Source organism: Fukomys damarensis, unplaced genomic scaffold, assembly GCF_012274545.1.
Source record: "Fukomys damarensis isolate Sample0158 unplaced genomic scaffold, DMR_v1.0_HiC HiC_scaffold_37, whole genome shotgun sequence".
Classification (NCBI taxonomy): Eukaryota; Metazoa; Chordata; class Mammalia; order Rodentia; family Bathyergidae; genus Fukomys; species Fukomys damarensis.
The window spans coordinates 12,023,333-12,047,890 of NW_022900949.1; the positions used below are offsets into that span (position 1 = coordinate 12,023,333).

General features: G+C 42.8%; 1 pseudogene; it reads right to left on the reverse strand.

The window, feature by feature from the left end:
• Positions 1 to 86: 86 nt before the first annotated feature.
• On the reverse strand, positions 87 to 1,138 carry LOC104873504 (annotated as a pseudogene).
• Between the last annotated feature and the right edge of the window lie 23,420 nt (positions 1,139 to 24,558).

Below are 24,558 nucleotides of genomic sequence, written 5' to 3' on the forward strand. Positions count from 1 at the left end.
GGTCTCGAACTTACAGTGATCCTCCTGCCTCAGCCTCCCAAGTGCTGGGATTACAGGCATGTGCCACCACGCCCAGCTCTTTTTACTTATATTTTCATATATGGGTCAGCAGGTATCTTCTGGGGCTGAGGGGGAACTGCAGAATCCTTTCCCAAAAGATTTGATGGAGAATTTGGAATGTTCACTGCTTTGGGTCCACATTCCATTGTGGCCATTTTTTCTTTTGAGTTATTTATTGGTTTCTTTGCCTGTATTTTAGCTTTTTTCACTTTCTGCTTAGTGATCTTAGTTCTTTCATGTTGTGACTTACTTTCTTCATCATCTGAATACAAAGTATCCTCAGAATGATTTCCTTCTGTAGTAACTCCAGTAGTAGTTTCTCTTGCATCTTTTTTTTTTTTTTTTTTTTTTTTTTTTTTTTTTTTTTTTTTTTTTTTTTGAGGCAGGGTCTCGCTATGTAGTTGAGACTCACCTGCAACTCACTGTGTAGCCCAGGCTGGTCTGGAACTCACAGCAATCCTCCTGCCTCAGCCTCCCGAGTGCTGGGATTACAGGCGTTCACCACCACGCCTGGCATCTCTTGCATCTTTAAAGGCTTGGACAGCAGCTTTTAGTATATCTATTTTTTTCTTTAGAAGAGAATGTTCCGCTAGTCTGGTAATTGCTCTTTCAGTCGCAGAAGAATCTGGCTTCTTGCAGATCTTTTCAAAGTAGATATCACCAAGAGCAGATTTAGTTACTACATCAAGTTTCAATTCTTTCATGGCATGGATTTCTTCTAGCAATCGTTGTGCCTGTCTTTGATGTTTTTTTAATGGTGAATCTTCAGTATCTGTTTTTTAAAAAAATTTCAGCCTGCCAACATTCCTGACAAGTTTTCTGATGACTACAACTTGTATTCTCTTCTTTTCTCATCTTTACAACCTCGTTATTGAGATTGAGAGTTACTGTTAGAGCCATTGTGGATCACAGAAGCTGATCTGCAGCTACCTGCCCTTGAATGGTTTCTACCGCGGCTGCATCACCATACCCGTGTGGTAGCTTCTTCAGGCCAAAACTTTTGCGTATTTATTGACCTTGTTGAAATGTCTGTTCCTCTCTTTTGCTTTTTTTGCTTCCCCTATTCCCTGTAACATCTTTTCTTTCTTTCCTTTTTTTTTTTTTTTTTTTTTTGAGACAGGGTCTCACTATGTAGTTGAGGCTGAACTGGAACTCACTATGTAGCCCAGGCTGGTCTCAAACTCACAGTGATCCTCCTGCCTCAGCCTCCCACGTGCTGGGATTGCAGTCGTATGCCACCATGCCCTGCGCATCTTTTGATATGCAGATGTTTTGGAGGAGGGGGTGACACTGGGGATCGAACCCAGGGCTTTCCGCACTGAGCTATATCTGCAGCCTGGTTTTTATTTTGTGTTTTGAGACAATATCTCATTAAGTTACCCAGTTTAGGCTCAAACTTGGGATTCTTCTGCTTCAACCTCCCAAAGTGATGGGATTACAGAAGTATACCACCTTGGCCTGCTTAAGATTATCTTAATTTTAATGTATATGAATTTATGAATCTTTGTTTTGTGGCTGATGAGAATACCTCCTTTAAGTAAAATATTCAGTAGTACTTCAGCTTATGAACGTAATTGGTTTTATCGGGGCTGGGGATTTAGCTCAGTGGTTCTGCTGCCTGCCCTACAAACGTTAAGATCCCGAATTCCATCTCTGGTACTAGAAAAAAAAAGTGATGATTCGATTTTGTTTTATGATTTTGGGGAAGATGGCCCCATTTGTGTTTGTGTTGGGGAGATTGCCCTGGTGGTTTTGTTACTGGATGTGGAGTTTGTGAATGGGAGCGAAATTTTATCAGATGCTTTTGTTTGAGAACTGAATTGTTTGCAAACAGAAGCATTCATGAACCAAGGTATTACTGTATTCTGTATTCTAAAAGTTGTAAAGTTTTGCCTGCCTAATTTATACCTTGATCCATCTAGTACTAATTCTTGAGTATATAATGAGGAGTCCAAATCTATCAATGGGCAGTGTGAACTCAGATAAATTACTGTTTTGGGGCCCCCTCCCATCAGATTTCTTGGCTGCAAAACAGATCCTAGACCCTAGTGCATCCAAGGTTCCCATGTGATTGTAAAACAGCATGCAAACACATTGAGCCCCATGCCTTCATAGGCATTTAGTAATTCCTTGCTGGTCTGAGTCCCAACTACATTATGTAAGAATGTGGACTCTTTGGGAAAGTTGGCGCTTAACTGGGAAAATTGCTGCTTGTACATTGCCTGCCAGCTATTGTAGGCATGGTGGCCAGGCTGGGTTTGTCTGCTTAGCGAACTCCGTGGCAGGACACTGGAAGCCTAGAGAATGTACACCACATGCTGAGCCTGCCTGGTGCAGGCAAATGCTTAGTTAGACCTAGAGCTGGCTTCGTGTGATAGAAATGAAAGCATAAGAACATATTCTAATTTTTTCCAGGGTCCCAGACTCTGCTTACTTGGCCCACTATTGCAAGCCATTGTGGGGAATCTCAAGGTATTGAGTGGAGCAGAGCTTCCTGGGGCAGAAACACTTGGTGTAGTGACTGCCAGTGACCATGTGTGCAGACACAGTGTGTTCCTGTGGGCAAACAAATAGACAGCTGGGGATCTGGTAGTTGTCTGTCATTTGTGTCACTGCATGCCTTCTGGGAATGATTTATGAAGTAATAGCATAGTGAGATTGTGTAGGTTTACAGATTTCTGCAACCAGCATTTAAATTAACCTCTAGAAGAGAGTAATGATGGGTGGGCATTTCTTTGTGTGCCCTGAGCGCTTTTATCCTCCTGTTGATGGTCAGGTGTCAGAATGAGTGCCTAAAGGGCTATTGACTGCAAGCATTGCAAATAGAGTCTTACGGGAAATGTTGATTGACTGATTGATGATTGATTGAGACAAGGTCTTGCTTTGTAGTCCAGGTTGGCCTCGAACACAACAGTAATCCACTTGCCTCAGTCTCCCAAGTGTTTGCCACCACACTCCTTGCTAGCATCTTGATCAGGGGTTCCATTCATAGTGGCAGCTGTTGACTAGGACAGCTAATGATTAGCCATCAAGTACCTACTGATTCTTCTTCCTCTGATAACCACATCTGTAAAACTGGAGGCATCCCAATATAAAACAGCTGGGGAGTGGTTTTATGAGCTATGGCCTTTTGTGGCCATCACATCCCAGTTAAAGGTGACAGGAGCTGGACTTGTTGGTACACACATGTAATCCCAGCAGTCTAGAGGGCTGAGGCAGGTGGATCACAAATTTGCACCTAGCTTAGGTGACTCGGTGAGATCCTGTCTCAAAATAAAAAAATCAAAAGGGCCTGGGGATTTAGCTCAGTGTGAAGGCCTAGACTTCAGTCTCCAGTATTACAAGGGGAAAACAGTGACAGATTGAGTCTGTGTGCTTGGCATCCTATCAAAAACAGAACAGCAAGCTGGGCATGGTGACATACTCCTATAATCCCAGCACTCAAGAGACTGAACAAGGAAGAACTCACATTCTAGCTCACCCATGGCAATTTAATGAGACCTTGAATAAAAAATAAAAAGGCTGGGAGGCAGTTCATTGCCAAGGCCTGGTGTTCAATTGTCAGTACTGCAGAAAAAAGAAAAAGATGGGCCTGGACTGTATAGCAGGTCTTTGCTCAACACCACATGCACACGCATACACACACACACACACACACACACACACACACACACACAGATTGTGAAATTTTTGTTTTTTGTACCCGGGGTTAAATCCAGGATCTTCACACTGACTGCAGACAACCCCTCCACCCCCGTACCTTGTCTTTGAGACAGGTCTTGTTGAGTTGCCCAGGCTGGGCTAAAACTTGTGATCCTCCCAGAGTGCTGGGATTACAGGTGGACACCAGCATGCATGGCTATGAAGGGAATTTTTATGGTGAGTAATTCCACTGATTGTAGTGATAGGAGTTAAATTATCGGACTGCCTTTTCCTTAGCGGGCTTGCTTTGTTTTGTTTTGTTTTGTTGTTTGCATTTTATTGTAATGACAGTTACACAGTTTAATCACAAAAATCTCAGTCAACAGGCAGAATTGTCTTTTTTTGTACCAGGGATCGAACTCGGGTCCTTGTGCTTGTGAGGCAGGCAGCGGAACCACCTGCCCTAGAATTGTCATGTTTAATGCTCTTTTTTCCCTTGTGGACCTGAAGGTGTACCGTTGTTGGAGCCATTAGGAGTTTTGATTCTGACACTTTTAGAAATCTTTGTCCACTCCCTGTCCATGCAAAAGTAAGTATCTTTAATATTTTGTGAGTTTTTTTTTTTTTTTTTTTGTACCAGGAATCAAACTCTGGTCCTTGTGAAGTGGGCACCAGAGCCCCTGAGCTAGATCCCTGGCCCAATACTTTGAGATTTAATCAACACTAAAAGTTGGACCAAAGTACTCCTGTAAGCGTTAGTATGAAAAATATTCTAAGCAGCAGCTTTGCTCTATCAGCACAACTGAGTTATCTCAAAGTTAAATGTATATTAAGCATTTTTGAATAGCTGTTCGCTCCTCGGGTAGGAGTAGGTTCTTCTCTCTAGTGGGTGTGCATGCAGGGGTCACACTGATTCTTTGTTATTTTAAGATGCAGTCTTGCCGCTTTGGTTTCTCAAATGTAAAGTTACAGAATCCCTTCTTTACCTTAACTAGTGTATTCCTTTCAGTAAACCACTTTCCGGGTGTGTTGGGCCCCAGGTGCTCATGTCTACAAGTATTTGTGCTTGCATTGCCACTCCAAGGAAGGGCTCCTATGCCAACATAAGAAGGCAGATGCTATAATGCTTATGTCCTGACCCATAAAGGTGACATCAGGATGTGCCAGCAGTTACCCAAGTGCTGGCATCCCAAGAAATTAACCTGTGTTGTGTGGGACAGAGTGCTTCTTGTGGGTCTGTGTTCCTTCTTCAGGCCTCAGATAGAGTTGGATTATTTCATGAGGTATGAGTGATTGGGTGTTCTTGCTGTGCAGCTGATTGTCTGGTTGTAGGAAGTAGAGTGTTATAATTTTGGTTTAGTTCACAAGTTGTCAGGGAAGCTGTGAAGTTCTTTCATCTCTTTCAGGGAAGGGGAAACCACAAATTTTTATGCTAAGAATGCAAGGAAAGCATTTTCCTCCTTCCGTTCAGCAGTACGAAGTCCAGAACCCAGGGCCCTCACACTAAGTTACATTCTCAGTCTTTTTCTTTTCTTTCTTTCTTTTTTTGTTTGTTTGTTTTTGGTACCAGAGATCGAACTCAGGTCCTTGTGCTTGCCAGGTGGGCAGCAGAACCACTGAGCTAAATCCCTGGCCCTCCCAGTCTTCTTCTTTTTCATTCTGGAGACCAAGTCATACTAAGTCTCGAGGTTAGGTTGCCCAACCTGGGCTCAAATTTGGGATCCTCCTGCCTCAGCCTCTTAGAGTTCTGGTATTACAGATATGCACCACTACACTTGGTTTGCAGTTTTCTTGAAAGCCATTAGAGTAGACTACAGCCTCCCATAGATTTATGCAAGGTTCAGGCTAAAAAGAAGCCAGGTATTCTAGCAGTGCTTACAGTGTTTTTGTTTGTGGACAGCTGCCTATGTTTGTGTCCTTTGCAGAGTCCATCAGTAAGCCATTGCTTAAGGAAGTCCATCCAGGTTGGGTTGTGCGTAACTGGGTGAACACAAGGCAGGCACAGAGGAGCCTTTCTGGCAGTTGTCAGCTGCTGCATCACTTGGCATCAGGAAGGCCATTGTATTGTGGCTCTTAGGTGTTCTCCAGCTAGAAACAGTACTGGATGTAACAGAACTGTTATTTTCCCTTTGCCTCACAGATGAGATTGCAGAAATGCCTGAGATTGGAGATCGGAGCATATACAACCAGCATCTTTTCCTCCCTACTGCTGGTCTCTTGGGAACTCCCAGGGTGTTGGGTGTGTGTATGCTACTGTTGTGCTGCTTTCTCTGTCTTACATCATCTCCTGTGATGAGAGCTGGCCACATGCAGAGGAAAAAAGACTCTAGTTGGAGCACGCCAGTACAGTCTCTTTGTGGACTGGTGCGGGCATCCCTTAGTAGACCTGAACTCTGCACAGAGGCAGATCCAAAAGCAAATGAAATGTCAGAATGCTCTGAAAGGGACCCATTACCTATGCAAATAGTTTCTTGTACTTAGCCAGTAGACATATCAAAGAAAGGTGTGGGAGTATGTTGGTCTTTGATGGATGACAGACTTGCAAAGCATTTTAAGGTCCCTTCTCACCACAATTTAAAAACTGTGTGAGGGCAGATTGGGGGCCCTCAGTACATCTCTGTTTTGTAGATTGTTTTTCTGGAAGTTGAGGAAGGAATATATTTCATCTGATATTTTCTTAGCAACAGAAAAGAAGAAAGTTCTCAGTAAGTTTGCAGAAGGTGCATCTTGGTAAGCTTGCAGTCTATAATGGCCTGCTCAGGTCTCTTGGACCCTTTTGAAATTTGAAGGATCCATAAAGGAGGCCACACAGACCTAGCTGCCCTGCAGTGTCTTTTATTAGGGTGTTGAGAATACAGTTGAGGGCTCCTGTTTTACATCCTCTTTGTGTGTTGGAGGGCAAGGACCATATATTTTGATTTTTAAATCCTGTACTACAAGCTGTGCCCACTTTTTTTACATATGTTCTTTTGTTTCACCCTTATAAGAACACACAATAGGACTTAAAAAATTCCCACCTTGGGCTGAGGTGCGTGCCCAGAGTCATTGGGGTAATGTCTGAACCAAGGTTTTGCTGGTTCTGGAGTATGTGTTTCATGTGGTCTCCTTATGGCATAGTCACATGTCACCACCAGAGAACAATCACACATGTATGCATGTTTGCACACTTGTATGTGCGCGCGCACACACACATGCACAAAATAAGTGGGCAACAAACAGCATCTGAAGTTATGGCCTGAGAAAACCAGAGAGAACTCCATCAGAATAGAAATATCCCTGTTAGCACACCTCCTTTATTAAGTGGATTTTCAGAGAATTGTAAATTGGCTTGTCTGTCTTTATATCCCTGGATTTTCAATTTCAGCTTAAAGCTTTGCACTTGGGTGGAGTGGTGTTTTAGAAATTCAGTGGGGTTGGAAGGTCAAGAGACTGACTGTACATTGGTTTCCCACTTCACTGTGTGTTGGTCTTCTTGGTACCCTGCTCACTTAAGCAGCCATCTAAAGATAATGTAGGCTGGTCTACACACATCCTGCCCTGTTCTTTGAAGGCTGAGGGATGTCTTTCAGAGAGTGTGGGCTTTGTGTGGTGATGTTTTTATTATGTTCTGCTTTCTTTATACTGCAGCACTCAGTTGATGTTGACCATACCCATATAGTATATACCGCAAAGAAGAGCCTCAAACTAGATCACAGTACCATAGCATGGACGATACTGTGATTGCTTCTTATTTCAAATTTTGTTTGTTGCTGGTATATAGGAAAGCAGTTGACCTTTGTATATTAACTTGGTATCAGCAACTTTGCTTCTTAATTCCAGAACTTTTTTGTCAAATCTTTGGGATCTTTGTAGACAGTCATGTCATGTGCAAACAAAGATAGTTTTTTTTTTCTTTCCAATCTGTGCCTGTATCCCTCTCATTTCCATTTCCTTATTGCATTAGGACTTCAGCATTGTTCAAGATAGATGACAGAGGGAAAGCATCTAGTTTTTCAGCATTGACTAGATCCTGTGATTGTAATAAACACAGTCTGGCCACAGGAATATCTGAGAAGGCTACCTACAGCAGATTTAAGATGCTGCAGATTGAATGCAGGGAAAACAGGATATTCCAGGCTCTAGAAGCAGCTTCATTAAGCTGGTTCTCTGGGCAGATAGGCTTTTTTTTTTTTGAGACAGGGTCTCATCATGTAGTTGAGACTGACCTGGAACACTTTTTAGCTAAACAGGATATTCCAGGCTCTAGAAGCAGCTTCATTAAGCTGGTTCTCTGGGCAGATAGGCTTTTTTTTTTTTGAGACAGGGTCTCATCATGTAGTTGAGACTGACCTGGAACTCACTTTGTAGCCCAGGCTGGTCTCAAACTCACAGCGATCCTTCTGCCTCAGCCTCCCGAGTGCTGGGATTACAGGCGTGCGCCACCACACCCTGCCCGATAGGCTTTATTGATACCAAAGTTCAGCTTCACCTATAAGGTTTGTTCCCTCGGCTAACTGTTGCTCTTCACAGAATCTCTAATTGATAGCAAACTAGCAAACTAGGAAAGTATAAATGCCACAAAGTCATGTTATGCTGTTGCAGTAGGGAAAGCAATCACAGTAAAGCATGGTTTTACCTTCTCTTTTGGAGCTGGGTGAAGTAGTTCTTTACCTTTTAAACGGCCTTCATGGCATAAAGCCTGGGAAGAACTGCCCACCTTTCACTGTTCTTGACTGTCGTGCCACAGAGGACTGGCCCCACAATGCTTCTGTCTCTGAGGGATCTTGGATGTCGGCCAGGCCCTAAAGCCTCAGGCTCCAAAAGGATCAGTGGTTCTGTTCATTTAGATTAGTCCTGGCACCCCGCCATCATTTACAGCATTCCTCCCTGGGAACTCAGCAGAGAAGCCCCAAGAACAAACGTGTTGGATGAACCTTTGGAAACTCGAGCCTGTCCTAGATTGCTGGCTGTCTATGGTACATTGAGAAGACATAGGAAAAAAAAAAAAAAAGTGGGAAGGGAGGAAAATATTAGCCTTGGATTTCTGGCTGGTTCTTTTGGTGTTATCCTGCCTACCCTCCAGGTGGCAAGACAGCCAGCCAGGTTTCAGTTATGTTTAGTGCTGGCAGTAAAAATCACATAACATCATTCCTCTTCTCATCCTTTGGCTTTTGGACTAGAGAGAAAACCAGTGAGCCCAGAAAATCTGCTCTACATGAGGGCATTTCTGCCTTAGCTGCATATTGACCACTCAGTCCCTCACATCTAGTCCTTTGTTGGTTATGGTTGTACAAATGCATCCAGGAAGAACACTTCACCTTGCCTTTTTAAATTTATATTTAACCCAGTAAGAAATATTGAGCTTCAGATTATGAGAAAATGAGAGTTAGAGAGTGTATTGTATTATATATGTTATGTGTTTATGAAAACTCATGGACTTCTGAAGTAGCTCTCTGTTTCTTGGGGGTTTATTCACTATGTAGCCCAAGCTGGCCTCAAACTCATGGTGATACTCCTGCCTCCTGTGTGCTGGGATTATAGGCATGTGCCACCATGCCCAGCTCCCTCTCCTTCTCTTCCCCCCCCTCCCTTTTTTTCCTATGGGGATCAAACTCAGGACCTTGTGCTTGCAAGGCAGACAGTGGCACCACCAGCTCTGTTTCTTGATTGTTCTTAGTTGTATAGTGGTTTGGAAACATGGCTTGAATATTAGAATCACTTCATTCTCAGTACTTGGACACCCAGACTCTGTTGCAATTTCTGTGGGCAGGGGCCCAGGCGTCAGTTTTTAAAATTTATTTATTTTTTGTACCAGCGATGAAACTTAGGTCCTTGTGCTTCCCAGGCAGACGGTGATACCACTGAGCTAAATCCCCGGCCCCCAGGCATCAGTATTCAAGGTGTCCCCAGGGTGCCATTTGTGCAGTTCTGCATACCATTGCTTCATACCAGGTCTCACTGCGGTTCAGGAGTTGAGTGTTGCATTTAGAATCCTCATAGTCTTACTAGTAGAGACATGAGATGCAATCGAAATGTAAACCGAATGCTTAAATTGCAATAAAAGACATAATTAATCCCTCTCAAAATACTCCTTGCTTGGGGATTTAGCTCAGTAGCACCATGCCTGCCTTGCAAGCATTAGGTCCTGAGTTCGAGCTCTGGTGGTGGTGTTGGAAATACTCCTTGCTTGGGACACACTTATCCATCATTCTGAAGGAGTTCTGCAAGTTTCTTTCATGAGTATCTTTACTAGATATGATAAATATGATGAATGCGACTGTTCAGTGTCATCCAGCAGAAAGGCAACTGGTAAAAACATGGCAATGTGTCTTCATCTATCTTATTCACTGGATCTGGCACTGTGGAACTTGTGGCTCTTCCCCAAAGTCAAAATGACCTTGAAAGAACATTATGAATCAGTTCAGGACATGGAGGCAGATATGAGAGGGCACTTTCAGAACTTCTTTAGAAAGTGGCAAGAATGATGGAATGAGTATGTTCAAGGCAGGTAAGGGTTTGAGGGGGGATTAATGGCAGTGTATCTTTTACTGTACTACTGTTAATTTAGATTAACCATAATTTTTGCTCACACTGCATTATACTGAGTCACAAACTATTCTGTGACTAAACTTTTGTCTTTGTTCCTGTTGCTGTATTCTTCCTCCTGTCTTCATCGTAGAGCATCATCTTTTTAGTCTGAAGATGTCGAGAATGCTTGTCTGATTTATCAAGACCCTGTTGGCTACACTTTAGCCTTCATGAAATCTGGGAAATGGGGTCCTGCTATCTTAAGTGCTTAAGCTTTTTCTGCTAGTTATTTGACATGGAAAACTTTCTGTGATGAACGAATGATCAGAACTTGCCCTGAGGTGTGCTTTCACCAATGCTGATAGTATTATTCAAAATAACCAAAAGATAGGGCCAGGGATTTAGCTCAGTGGTTCTCCCGCCTGCCTTGCAAGCACAAGGACCCAAGTTTGATCCCTGGTACCAGAAAAGGAAAAAAAGAAAAGAAAAGAAAAAGAAAAAGGTAGAAGCATCCCTAAATGCCTGTTTCTGGGAGAGCTAGATGGATAAACAAAATGTATGTTCACACGAAATACTGTTTGACCTTAAAAGGGAAGGAAATTTTGACACATGCTGCAACATGGATCAACCTTGAATATATTGTGCTGAGTTGAAAGCAGCCACACACAAACTGACAGATAGATAACTATATGATTTCACTTATGGGAGATAATACACCTAAAGTAGTCAAATTTATAGAGACAGAAAACAGTACTAGTTACCAGGAGCAAGGGGAAGTGAGGAGTTACTGTTTACTGCATAGAATTTTAATTTAGAGTGATGAAAAAGTTATTGAGAAGAATAGTGGTGATTGTGACTGTACTACGTTATAAATGTATAAATGGTGCTACTGAATGGTACACTTAAAACTGAGTTAAAATCGTGCTGGGTATGGTGGTGTATATCTGTCATCCTACACTTAGGAAGATGGAATAGGAACAAGTTTGAGGCCATCCTGGGCTACATAGCAAGACCCTGTCTTAAAAAAAAAAAAAAAAAGTAAATTTTATGTTCTCTGTTTTACCACAATAAAAAAAAAATAAACATTTTAAAAATAAGTGTGCCTCACTTACTTGAGATAGCTTGGGAACACATAACTGATCATCATCAGTCTATTCAGAAGACTATATAATGAGGGATATCTTCACAAGTTGACTAAGGCTGTTTCTCATTTTTATAGCAGTTAAAAATTTGGCTGGTTTTTCTTTTGGTGAAACATCATAGCTGTCTCTTTGCGTGCTATCAAATTGCCAGCTGTTGCTTTCTGCTTCTGTGCCTTTAACTGTCCTCTTCACTTTTAATGGGCTGCTTCTAATCTGTTACTCTGGGAACTGAGAGATAAGCTTGCCTTCTCAGTGGTGTGGGGCTTTGTGGTGGCCTTGCCTGGTGACACCCTCCTGGGACCTCTGGTTTGGGGCAACAGTATTAGACTCAAGCAGCCAAGAATTCCTCAACCACTCACACCAGTGTAGTTAAGCTAAACTGTACAGTTTCAGCTGTTTTTTAGTTCAAGTTTTTATATGGACATCTGAGGTTTGGCTAATCTTGTTTTGAGTTAGATAACTTATTTTTCATTGGCTTTTGAGTTTGGATGTCAGTTTTCTGCTGCTGTTTGCCTCTTTAGAGCTGTTGGTATTGATGGTAGATGGTTGTTGTGAAACCCTGAGAACATACACACAGCAAGGTGGTATGGTACCAGCCCACATAGTGAGGGCAGTGAACTCCAGGAGGAGGTGCTTGTCTCTTGCCTACCCAGCAGTGAGCAAAGAGTTGTTGAAGTCCTCTCAGGTCCAAAATTGTGACCTAAAATGTTTTCACTTTAAGGATATTGGTTTGGGCTTCTCAAACACCCATCTATAGATGCTTTCTCATTTGCTCACAGTGCCTTCTTAGGCAAGCATTTTTTCTCCAGTCTCTTGTCTAATCCAGATGTCACTGACTTCTAGATTCAGCATTTTCAGTAGCAAAGAGACCCTTTGGGGATGTATATAAGTTAGCTGGAATCTACAGCTATGAGAAACACCTGTCAGATAGTTGTGAAATGAAGCTTTTGTCTTTGGCTCATGGGAGCAGTGAGAAACTGCCTAAAGAGAAGAATTCCAGCCTGAAAAGAAGACCCTAGAATAGGGTTATTAGGTACAGTGTGTTATGGCTTGTTTATAAGCAAAGTCTCTCCTGGGCTTGCTTTCCTAATTAGCGGCGGAATATATTTGTGAGCAGAAAAATCTGTCTGGTTATCTGAGTATTTGTCATTCAGTGGTGCTTAATAATTGTTTTTATTTAGGGAGTATTTCATTACCACCTAGCAAAATAACCAGAGTACCTGATGGAATTACCATCCTTCTGGCTAATAGTGTAAGCCTAGTGTTGTCTGAGGGGTTGAGTCAGGATGATGGACTCACACCTGACTGCAGAACCACCAGTTTTTTGTTGTTGTTGGTTTGTTTGTTTGTTTGTTTGTTTAAGACAGGGTCTCACTATGTAAGTTCAAACTGCCCTGGAACTCACTGTGTAGCCCAGGCTGGTCTCAAACTCACAGCTATCCTCCTGCCTCAGCCTCCCAAGTGCTGGGATTACGGGCGTGTACTGCCATGCTCGGCTACCACCAGTTTTTTGTTGTTTGTTTTTTTTTTTTTTTTGGTACCCGGGGTTGAACTTGGGTCCTTGCGCTTGCAAGGCAGGCCACCGAACTGCTGAGCTAAATCCCCGGCCCTACCACCAGTTTTGAAGCAAGATAGCAAAGCAGGTAAACTACCCAAGTTGTATTGGTTTAATGACCTACATTGTCTTATATGTAAATTAATTCCCAAAGATAAATAAACTCATTCATTTTCACTAGATTTAAACTGTTAATTTAGCTGTTGCCGAATGAAATAGCTGGTTTTAAGAATTCTCTAATGCTTCCCCCCAAATGAGACCTATCTTGGAAACCAGGTTAGAGTAATTTGCACGTGAATGAGGTTTTCCAACAGTTTCTTCTTTGGGTGGATTATCATCCCCTTTAATGCATAATGTAGAGGAAATGAGAAGACATTAGAAATCACATTTTCACTTGTGAAAGTCACAAGAAGTAGAAAGTAAAAATGGCTCATCACTTCTGCTTGCTCCCTTGCTTTTTCTTTTTTTTTCACAGCACTTACCATCTCCTAGTACATCACATCTTAGCTGTTTTTACTTTTGTTTCTGGTTGTATATATGCCTGTCCTTGTGAACCAATGAGGGCAGGTGTCTCTGTGCTGAATTCCAAGAGCCTGCGGTACTGCAAGATGTATAGGGATTGTTGAATGGATAAATCTGAAATCCAAAGTTTTTCATTTAAGCTAAGTACACTTCATGTGTAGGGGTATACTAAGTCATTCCCAGGCAAGCACCTGTTGGTTGGCCAGTCTTTACTAGGAGTTGGTTTGCACCCTATCCTTTATCTTTTCACCAGCTTCTTCCTCTCCCTTCCCCCCTCCCCCTCCTCTCCCTCTCCCTCTTCCTTTTTCTTTCTGTGCTGGGAATTGAACTCTGTACCTTGCACTTGCCAGGCAGGCACAATGCAACTGAGCCACATCCCTGGCCCATTCACCAACTTCTTTACAGGGAGAGGGAGCAGCAAAAATCAGAAGCCCAGAGCAGGGAGTGATAAGCAGTAGTGGGATCACAGGAGCAACTTGAACCCTTAACCACATTCCATTGATGTAAGACTTTGCAGGGGTTCTGAGCCACCTTAATGCTTGCTTCTTTTCCTTTTGGTTCCTTCTAGGACTGGTCACATATACCATTTCAGTAGAATTTTTTCTTTATAAAGAACACATTATTGTTAGTATTATTCCTCAGCCCCTTTTTTATTTTGAGACAGGGTCTTGCTAAGTCACTAAGTTGCCAAGGCTGGGCTGAAATTTGCAAAAACATCCTGTCTCAGCTTCGTAGAGTGCTGGGATTACAAATGTGCACCACTGTGCCCAGTCCTTTTTTTCTTTTTTCTTTGGTACTGGGAATTGAACTCGGGTCCTTGCACTTGCAAGGCAGGCCACTGAACCGCTGAGCTAAATCTCCGGCCCCAGTCCCTTGAATTGACATCAAATCCGTCATTATCCAATAGAGTACAGTTGACACCATGAAGGAATTTGAGTCTCTTTGAGATGGGCCACTTAGAGTTTCATTATGTGGGTCATTATGAGAAACATGAAAATTATATGACTTAGAGGGAAGAAGATGTATATTTGATGAACTTTATCCCTTTGAGAAAGAACCCAGAGCATGGAGATACAGAGCACAGAAGGGGGAGGGGAGGGCAGCCTACCAGATCAGTTGTCTCCCCTGAACTGATGTTCTATAAGTAAAAAATAGGGCCAGGAATTTAGCTCAATGGTTCCGCTGCTTGCCTCGCAAGCACAAGGACCCGAGTTCGATCTCTGGTACCCCAAAAACAAAAAAGTAAGTAAAAATGAATGAGTGAAATACCTTTTTTTCCAGACCTGGAGCACATGTTAAGGTGGTGGTCTGGATGTAATTTGCACCTAATTTATTTTTAAAGGGGTTTGGGTTTGTACTGGATTTGATGGAGGTTTTTCTTCAGCATTTGCGCTGCATTTCTTCACCTGAAAATATAACGCATTTTGATGCTGTTTCTATGGCAACCAGTGAACTCCAAGGAAACAAGTTCTATTTTTGTGTTCTAACATGGAAACAGGATTAAGGAAGGTACATCAAAAATTCCATTATAAGTCAGTGCTGTTTTTTGAAGAGAATTGAGCTGGTCGGGCACTAAATTTTTAACATTACCTTCATTTGCATAATTTAATCTACATGTTTCTTAACTTTGTTGGTTTAAAATGTCTTCAGGATTTGTGAAGGGTGCTTGATGAGATAACTCCTTTAATCTCAGTTGGTTCCCTTAGTAAAGTCTTTAAGGACTTCATTCATTGTGTTTCAAAAGCATGCACATCTCTGCCATTGGAGGTTCTTAACGTCTAGTATGTAAACCTCCCTCCCCGGCCTGTGGAGGTCAGGTTGTTGTAACTTGTCTGTCCTGTCTTGAAGCCATATCTCTCCAAAAATTGAAAACAAAAGTATAAATTTGTCTTTGTCCTTCAGGCACTTTTTTGGAAGCTGTCCTTGCCCTGAGCCCTGTGCTGAGGGACTGACTGGTAGCCCCCCTGTGCCTTTCCGCTTATGCAGGCAGAGACTTGACTGTGGGTGGTACCCATAAGCAGAAACCAGGGACTGGGGGATTCTGTGCCTTGGTGAGCCACACCTTTCCTAGCATCTCCCAGTTTAGCTGCAAGAGATTTTTTTTTTTTTAAATCTCTTAACAGATTTATTGTACTTGAATTGGAGGACTTTCCATTTTTCTTTTATTCATTAATTTTATTGGTACATTTTAGGTGTATAGTACAGTGACATTCATCATTGGAATTTGTACCTTTATGTAATACATCTTGGCTCTTAATTGTTTTCCCCATTCCCCTGTCCTCCCTTCAACCCCTCCACCCCTTTCTATTTACAAAGACTTTGTTTCTATTTTTTTCCTTCTCTCATATTTATTCCTTTCTCTTCTTTCCTTTCCCTACCCCTCTCCATTCCCTTTCCGATTTGGACCTTTTCTTCCTATTTCCCATTGTCTATTATACATTTTGGGTGGGGTGAGGGGTGCTGGGTTCTAATTTGGGCCCTTGTGCTTGCAAGGCAGGTGGCACTGGGCTAAATACCCAGCCCTATTATACAGTTTGATCCTTATTTACTCTTTCAGTTTCTCACACCAGAGAAGTTATTTAGTATTTACATATGTGTGTCCTAAGGAGTGGTTTTGAGTCTGGGAAATAATGCTTACCTATTTTCAGATTTTTCTACTGGAATCATTTTGGAGATGTTGTCACATCTCTGCCTAGATTTTCCTTTTTGGGACCAGGCTGCCTTCTGGCTCATAAGAACTCGTCATCTCAACCTAGGATACAGATAACAGAAGCATGAGTTTAGAAGGGAACTGAACAGATACAACCAGCAGTAGAAGAGAGGTAGCATTTTTGGGGCAATTCTTCACTTCTCTTTACCTGGATATCTATAGGCAGGGACTATAATTGGGTTTGTTAGTTTAGAGTCTCATGTTGGGCTGGGGAACTTGTGTCTCTTGCAGTCACCTTTTCACAATAGGCCTGGTTGATCAGTTTTGCATGATTGTGGAGGACCAAGGATTTGATGCCTGTCCTATGACCTTTCAGTCCCCCCAGCAGATGGTGCTGTGTCCTGTTCTCCAGCACTGAAAGAGCTCATTCATGCCACATGTTCAGCACTCTGTCTTCCTCCATCTGCTGGAGAAGGCACCCACCTCCCTGCTGTAGTGGCCACCCTGGGGCCAGCAGCTCATGTCCTCATTCGTGGATAATCATCTTCCTGTTGAACACTAGCTGCATGGCTACTGTGGCAAGAACCAGAGAAAGCTGTAAAGCTGGGCCATGTTTTGTGCCACTGTGGGAGAATCTACCTGAGGATGTGGAGGGCTTAAGGCAGCAACAGTAGTTTCGGCAGACCTCTGTGTATGCTTCATAAACAGCTGGGATAGAGCTAATCTTTCCTCCAGTGGTATCAAACCTTGTGTGTGCTAGGCAAGTGCTCTATGATTGCTACACCTCAACACCAGGAGCTTTTTTGTTTTGTTTTTTGTTCTTGATGCAGTACTAGAGATTGCACTCAGGAATTTGTGCTTGCCAGGCAGGTGCAGTGCCACTGAGCTACATCCCTTACCCTGGAGCCAATTTTTAATGGGGAAAAAAACCACTTAAGTTTATAGCTGGATCCAGCCTCACCTTCTGATGATAAGAAAAGGGGAGCTGAGATGGTCTTTGCCCAGGCTTTGGAACCTTCACTGAAAGTTAATTTCTGAACCCCCTTCTCTCTCTGGTGTATTTACCTTGGACCATGTGATGTGTGCATACAGCCTTAAAAAGGAAGGGAGTTTTGACACATGATATAACGTGATGAACCTTGAAGATATGACAAGTAAAATAAACTAGTCATAAAAGGATAAATACTGTGAGATTCCACTTGAGTGTGGTTCCTAGTATAGTCACATTCATAGAATTTTTTCTTTCCGATTTTGGGGGGGGTTCCCGGGCAGGGGAGGTGGGGAGGTGGGGATTTAGTGTTTAGTAGGTACAGTTTTTCAGTTTTCCAGTATGAAAAAAAGTTCTGGAGATATATCAATGGCTGTATAACCGATAAAAATTGCCTGAGTCACCTCATTAGATTTCTGTTGACCCACACAGATACTGTGCGAGTATGGAATTACACTTCTGTGCAGCAACCCCCGCCAATACCCTTCACCTACCTCTTCTTCCTGTGCTGCTGAACACTCAGGCTTGTCATCTGGTGATTTCTTGGCTGTAGTCTTTTTTGTTCTCTATCCTAATGAAGCCTCAGGCCTGTGAGTGTCCCTGATGCCCAATCTTGACTCACACTGCCTTGGTTCCTCCACTGTTAGCTGGTGAAGAGGAGGTGCTCAAGGGATTCTGCTCACCTAGGGGGCTCAGGATTGATTTGCATTATTAGATACATGGGAGGAGGGCCGTCTCCCCTTCTGGCTTTTGGACCCAGTTCCTCGGAGAAGACAATCCTGCAAAGCAGGATCTAATGTGGGAAGGCATTACAACCCAAGAGTGGCTTCCTTCCTGGATGAGACTTGGGCAGAGCTGGAGAATGTCATGGCGTGTGGCTCTGCCTCTTTCCCCACACATCCCTCATAAAGCAGGATGGGTCCATTATTTACCAAGCTGAGTGTCTTTTCTTGGTCTGAGTTTCACTCCTACTCAGCCTCTGCCCATTAAAACTTCTTTAAAGGATTTTTCCCTTTATTTCCTGATGGAAAACTATACATATATATTTTAGGAAGTTGGAAAACGGGTATCAAGCAAAAAATACAGATGAGACAATATGCCTGATTTTTTTTGGGTCCAGTTCATCATCCTTGTTAGTATAAGAGTTGGGGTGCTTCACTGCATTGTGGAAAGTTTGTGAGATGAACTGAAAACAGTGTCAGCCTTAAAAAGTAGCTGGGTATGGTGGTGTATGCCTGTAATCCCAGCTCTCAAGAGGCTGAGGCAGGAAGGTTGCTACAAGTTCAAGGCCAGCCTGAACTACACAATGAGACCCTGTCTCAAAAAAACCAAAACCAAAACCAAAAAAACCCCAAAAACTTTATAAAAAGAAAAATGATAGTTCCCTACCAGGTTAGCTGTTCTCATCTGAAACAATGTGAGTTTTGTTCCCATACAGCCCCTATGCATTCTGAAAGTTACTGAAATCAAGAGAGTGTTGCCTTGGTTAGGTTGTCTGGACATTAGACATGGAATTTTGCTCAGGAAGTCCTAGAAGTGGCATGTGCAAGTGATTGTCTGGGTGGCTTGGAAGCGGAGGCTGCTTGGCCTATTCCCTAGGGCTTCCATGAAGAGGTTTTTTTTTTTTCTGTGCCTTTGGGGAGTGTTTTGAGTATAAACCTGGCAGTTAAGATGGTCTTTGAGTTAATCTTTACTCTACTGTATAAACTGAAGCCTTGAGGTCTAACTTTGAAATTAATTTTGTGTTACTGCATTTCCTTTTCTTTGAGTAAAGTGGTGCTCTCCCTTCTCCCTAGTTAGGGTTGAATACCTGATGAGAGGTGAGGTCAGGGGACAAAAATATCTTACATGGAGTCACTTAAGAGTGCCTGGATACTGACTGATGTAACTTTCTTTTATTTTTATTTATTTTATTTTATTTTTTATGTTTTGGTACCGGGGATTGAATATAACTTTCTTTTAAAGTTCAGCTTCACAATGAAGGATGCAGAGTAATATTGATGAAGAAAGGGTTGTCCCATTAACAACAGCTTTGTCGTTTACATAACTGGACTCCAGACTCTCTCAACTCTGAGTCATTGTGTGTCCTTGCCCTTTGTAGATACATTTGTTCCTGGCACATGGGTGTCTCCATGCCTCCTCTTGGCCATCAGAGGCCTGGCTTTCCCACTCAGTAAGGGCTCTCTGTTGTCAAGCTAAAGAGTTCCCCCGGTATTTTAGTGTCATGATGTCTTTGGAAGCACTTGTGTAGCTTTGTTCCCTGCACCCTTTTTGTCCCAGTGAGAGTAGGTGGGTTGCAGGAATGTGTCTGGGTACGGTTTACTCCGGGTTATTCATCGATGCTTTCCCTTTCCCCATGAGTGAAACTGAATAGAAAAGTTGAAATTGTCATCCTTCCTATTTCATGAGTCTACTCGTGAATTTGTGTTGTTCCCACTTCTATAAAACAGTGCCAGGCTGGTGTATTCTGAACATTTCCGGCACAGACAGTCTGGTCATTGGGCTTGCAGATTTCATCTGCACCTTATCTCCCTCTTCTTACTGTCCCAAATTCCCAGTGTAGTCTCAACCACATGCATTGAACTTGGTACTAGTATGTTTCTCTGATATTTGTTGTACTGAAAATGTTATATATATGTGTGTGTGTGTGTGTGTGTGTGTGTGTGTGTGTGTGTGTGTGTTTAAATTTAGCTCATGAGGACTTTGAACTTGATTTTTGTTCTGTTTGTTGGTTTTGAAACAGGGTCTCCAGTTCAGGTTGGCCACATATTAGCAGTGCTGGGATTACTGGACATTTGTGGAACAGGGGCTGCAGGTTATGAGCCTCAGGCCAGAGTTGTTGGCACACAAACAGGTTTGTTTGGCTGTGGTAGCTTTCGTGTTGTGGTGACAGCAGAATGGATTATTTTGAATGACAGTATGTCCTGCACAGCTGATATTTACTCATTTCCCTGTATAGTAAAAGTTAGCCAAGGCTGCCCCTGCTAGAATGTGTTAGTCTAACATTTCTTTTTTCTAATTAATTTTATTTATTTACTTTTGGTACCGGGGATCAAGATTGGGACCGTGCGCTTGTGAAGTAGGTGGTGAAACCACTGAGCTAAATCCCTGACCCTAAATTAATTTTATTAGTACATTTTAGGTAGACAATATAATGACATTCATCAGTATAAATTTGTACCTTTACATAATCTATCTTGGTAACAACAGTACCATCTTGTCTAGTAATGTTTGTTTTCTTTGGTTCACAAGATATAATAGGTATGTAACAAGAACCTTTTACTGTACCTGGGCGGCTCATCCGGGGGTTGAACTCAGGCTTATGAGGCAGGCAGTGGAACCACCACCCAGCTAAATCTCCAGCTACCTGGTCTGCTTAGTGCTTTCTAAAGGAAGGGGACTAGAGTTTTGGTTGGCTGGGTTGTAGTCAGCCCAGACTTGGCTCCTGGTCCTTCTCTCTGAAAGATCCTTATTGGCATATGTCCCCTGGTTAGAGAGCTTGAGTATGTTTCACCCTCCTTGCTGGAGGCCAGCTTATCTCTGCCTTGGCTCATCTGGTTCAAGACAAGTGACAAGGTCTGAAGTAAAGAAGTGTCCCCACTTGGCCTGGTCCAAGAGGCAGGGGGCAGGGTATATACAAACTGTGAACAAGGATTAAGGCTTCTAAGAGCTGCCTCTGCGCACGACCACTGGCTCTGCTCCAGGCAGCACTGTCTGGCTGATGTCACAAGAGCTGTTCTCACTAGCTGCCCTAGCCAGTCATATGAAAAAGTAATCCTGTTTGTGTTTCCCCACTGACACAGATTGCACAATTAAACACAGCCATAGTCATGAATGTGAATAGCCACTGCACTGGAGCAGTGGGGGAATGGACTTTCTTTTGCTTGCGTTTAATCAGCATTTCGGCAGATTCTTGGACAGAATAAAGGTATACCACAAGTTGACTAATATGGAGAATTACAGGTTTGGTTTGGTTTTTGTCTAGGGGATTGAATTTTGGGCCTTCTGCTTGTGAGGCAGGGGGTGGCACCACTGAGCTAAATCCCTGGCCTGAAATTACAAAGTTTTAACTGAAGTCAGAGTTCCCCATTCTCTTCTCTCACCTCTCCTCCTCACAGGAGCCTCACAGTGTGTGTGTGTGTGTGTGTGTGTGTGTGTGTGTGTGTGTGTGGTGACCTATGTCTAAAAGGTATGTGTGACTGGGGGAAAGATTGCAAGTTCGTGCCCATCCTGGGCAACTTAGCAAGACTTTGTCTCAAGTCTTTAAAAAAAGAAAATCGATACAGCTCACTGTGAAGGCCCTGGATTCAATCCCCTGTCCTGAAAAACAAAAAAGGGTACATACATACAGGCCATGGATTTAGCTCAGTGGTTCCACTGCCTGCCTTGCAAGTGCAAGTAACTGAGCTCAATCCCCGGTACCAAAAAAAGGGGGTGGGTACATGTAAGCGTGAACTTACATTTTTACAACAGGCTGGGGTCAGCCAGTGTTGCCTAGCATAAAAAAAAAGTTTAAACCATGTCCCCATCAGGTCCCTTGATGCATGCCCCACAGCTTCAGCAGGGACTTGTACTTCAAATTTTGCTTGAGACATGGTCCTAGTCTCATTTCAAACAGATGGCCAGGTGCTGCGAGAGTTGTTTCAGTTCTGATTTGTCATAGGAGTGAAATTCTTCAGAAATGCCACTACTAGAAATCTGACCTGAGCCTCAGCTCATAATCCAGGTGGCACTCGGATGCCTCTGCAGTGAAGGTATTCCCAGTGATGGATTCATGAAGTGTGGATGTTGTGGGCCAAGCGGATACTCAGGGGTTCTGGTCAGTGGTGCCTCTGCTTCCTTGTGGTTGTTGTCCCTGTGCTTGGTGAAGAGGCACCTGTGGGGCAGAGCTTGCAATTCAGAATGCTATGCTTCTGTGTTGTGTGGGGATGGTAGTCATGATGCCACTGCTTGCTTTGCAGGGATTGGTTTGACTGTCAAACTGATACAGGTCAAGTGCTCAATACAGATCATCAGCATAGGCAGCCACATGTACCTTGGCAAGCTTTCCCAGGCCTCCTGCAGATGGATGTGGTGATGGTGTGTATAAAATTCTGCTAAGTATAGTTGCCATGTTTTAAGAGAGAAGTCCGAAAGCTTTTCAGTTTACTAACATTTGTCTTTACAACCGCTCCTGCCTTCTCTGGCGTCTTGCTGCCAGTGTAATGTCACTTTAGGAGGGAGATGGGCCTGAACTAACAGGACAAGGTTTGGCACTTTCAGTGATCATTTAAGATAGGCTGGGAGATTAGGAGAACTTCAGGTGGAACAAGTGTAGCTGGTCGCAATCCACTTGGTTTACTCAGCTTCTTGTCTAAAATATGTTTAAAAAAAAAAATATATATATATATCCATATCCCCATATGGGGAATCGTACTCAGGACCTTGCACTTGCCAGGCAGTTGTGGTGCCACTGAGCTACATCCCTGGCCCCTACTCAGCTTCTTGGAATGTACAGAACTGAGAACTGATTTTCCAGAAGTCTGCTGATTTCCAGGCAGTTCAGTTGTGCGTGGTCTTTCTCTTCTTTTGTTTGCTTTCCCTTAAAGCCTCAGAATTAGCCTGCTCTGTCTGTTTCTTCCTTCCTCTTTAGCCAAACTCCATTCTCCACATTCCAGGAAGAAAGCCCATCTAGCATTCCTGAAAGCCAAGTCAAAGGATAGAAGCCAAGCCAGACATGGTGGTGCCCACCTGTCATCTCAGCGCTCAGGAGGCTGAGACAGGAGGATTGCTCCGAGTTCAAGGCTAGCCTGAACTACATAGTGAGACTGTCTAAAAAAACCGCACACAGAGGACAGGAGCTAGTGGTAGTGGTAAGAGTGGACTATGAGAACCAGGACCTGATGGGGGCAGCTGGTGGATGGGGTTTGCTACCACACAGTTTACAAGTAGGAACTCTTGTCACTGCAAAAACAAAAACAAAAAACTCAAGCTTTCTGAACTTGTTTTGAATTTGCGAAATAAATTTTTATAAATTAAGGCTTCTGAGTTGTCTGTGCTACTGGCAAGATTACAAACAAGTTTAAAGATAGCAAAGGAAATAAAATATTTTCTGTAAAAAGAATAGTTCACAGTGATGTTGTCTGCTATATACTAGTCTTCAAATGGGAGATGAATTACTAACAAAGACTATCCTTGAAAAGCAGCTTAATCAGAGGCCTATGAACATCGAGACATATTTTGTTTTTATTTCCATTAACTCAGATATTCTCTAAGCTTCTGGTTTATAGCATCCTAAAGCACTTCAACTTTTTCACAGTGCTTCTAGGTCTAATGAAATATTAAACATTTTTGCTTACTGAGTCGCTATATATAAACAGTTGAGTAAGTACTGATGTCCCCACAACTGTGTAGCTGTTGAAAATATGAAACATGTAACTCAAAAAGGATATTATTGTATCCTTACATAACCATAGTTATTTCCTAATGGGATTTGTGTCAGTTGCACACTGCTCTCTGCATTTCCTGTTCATGATAATTTTATATGTTTTTTATTATAACAACTGCATCACAAGATATGGCGTTGTGAAAAAGAATGATAGTGCAGTCTAACATTGAAATTATCAATTGTTTTGTCTTAGTAGTTCCTGCAGTGCCCCTCTGGCTTTTCTATGGCAAACTGGGGCATCTTGGTGCTATCCATGGCTATCTTAGCGTCATATTTTTCTTACTCCTCTGGGAATTTATGTTACGGGACTTCTTGGAGAGTAGATCCATAAATAGAACATTCATTTGGATCATGCAACCTTTTTGGACTGGAAACGGTTATGATGAAAATTCTCTTCATGTTGCCTGACTCATCTGTCTACCTCAGCATAGTGACAGGTGGCTCCTGCTCTTGGCCACAGGTCAGAATGAGAATGAAAAGAGAGAGAGTTTCATATTTTAGGTGTAAAACTTTGACCTGCCCTCCTGTCAGCACCTTACATGTGCTGGCCTCTTTTGTCTAAACCAATGATTGCAAACCTTTTAGAGTGTTCAGTGGTAACAAACAGCCTGTTGTGGCACACATGCCATCGGTTCACCATCGCTGGTCTAGACTTTTGCTTGTGCTGTTAGTACATTGGTTAGGAGTCCTGTTACCTTTCTGCTTCAATCGCCACAGAAGCATGTACCTAATCTCTCATGTTCCCAGTCTCATCCTGTCTTTCCTTCAGAGTTGTAACCCTTTCCCTCAACATCAGCACAGGTCCTTCTCTCCCTGTCCAAAGCAACCTTGCACTTCATAGAAGATATTCATTCACCCAAGTATTGTTTACTCAGGAGGGCATCACATCCACTGCTGAGTTTCCAGACCTGCCATGTATTTTAGATGAGTGACTGACCAGTCTGGCAGTTACCACATTGTGAGTGTGAGTGCTGCTTTTCTTGCCTCTTCCTTTCTTTGTCTTTTTCTTTTCTGGAGGTGAGAATCCAGTGGAAGCCCTAGGATGACAGGTCACCATAGGGTGTG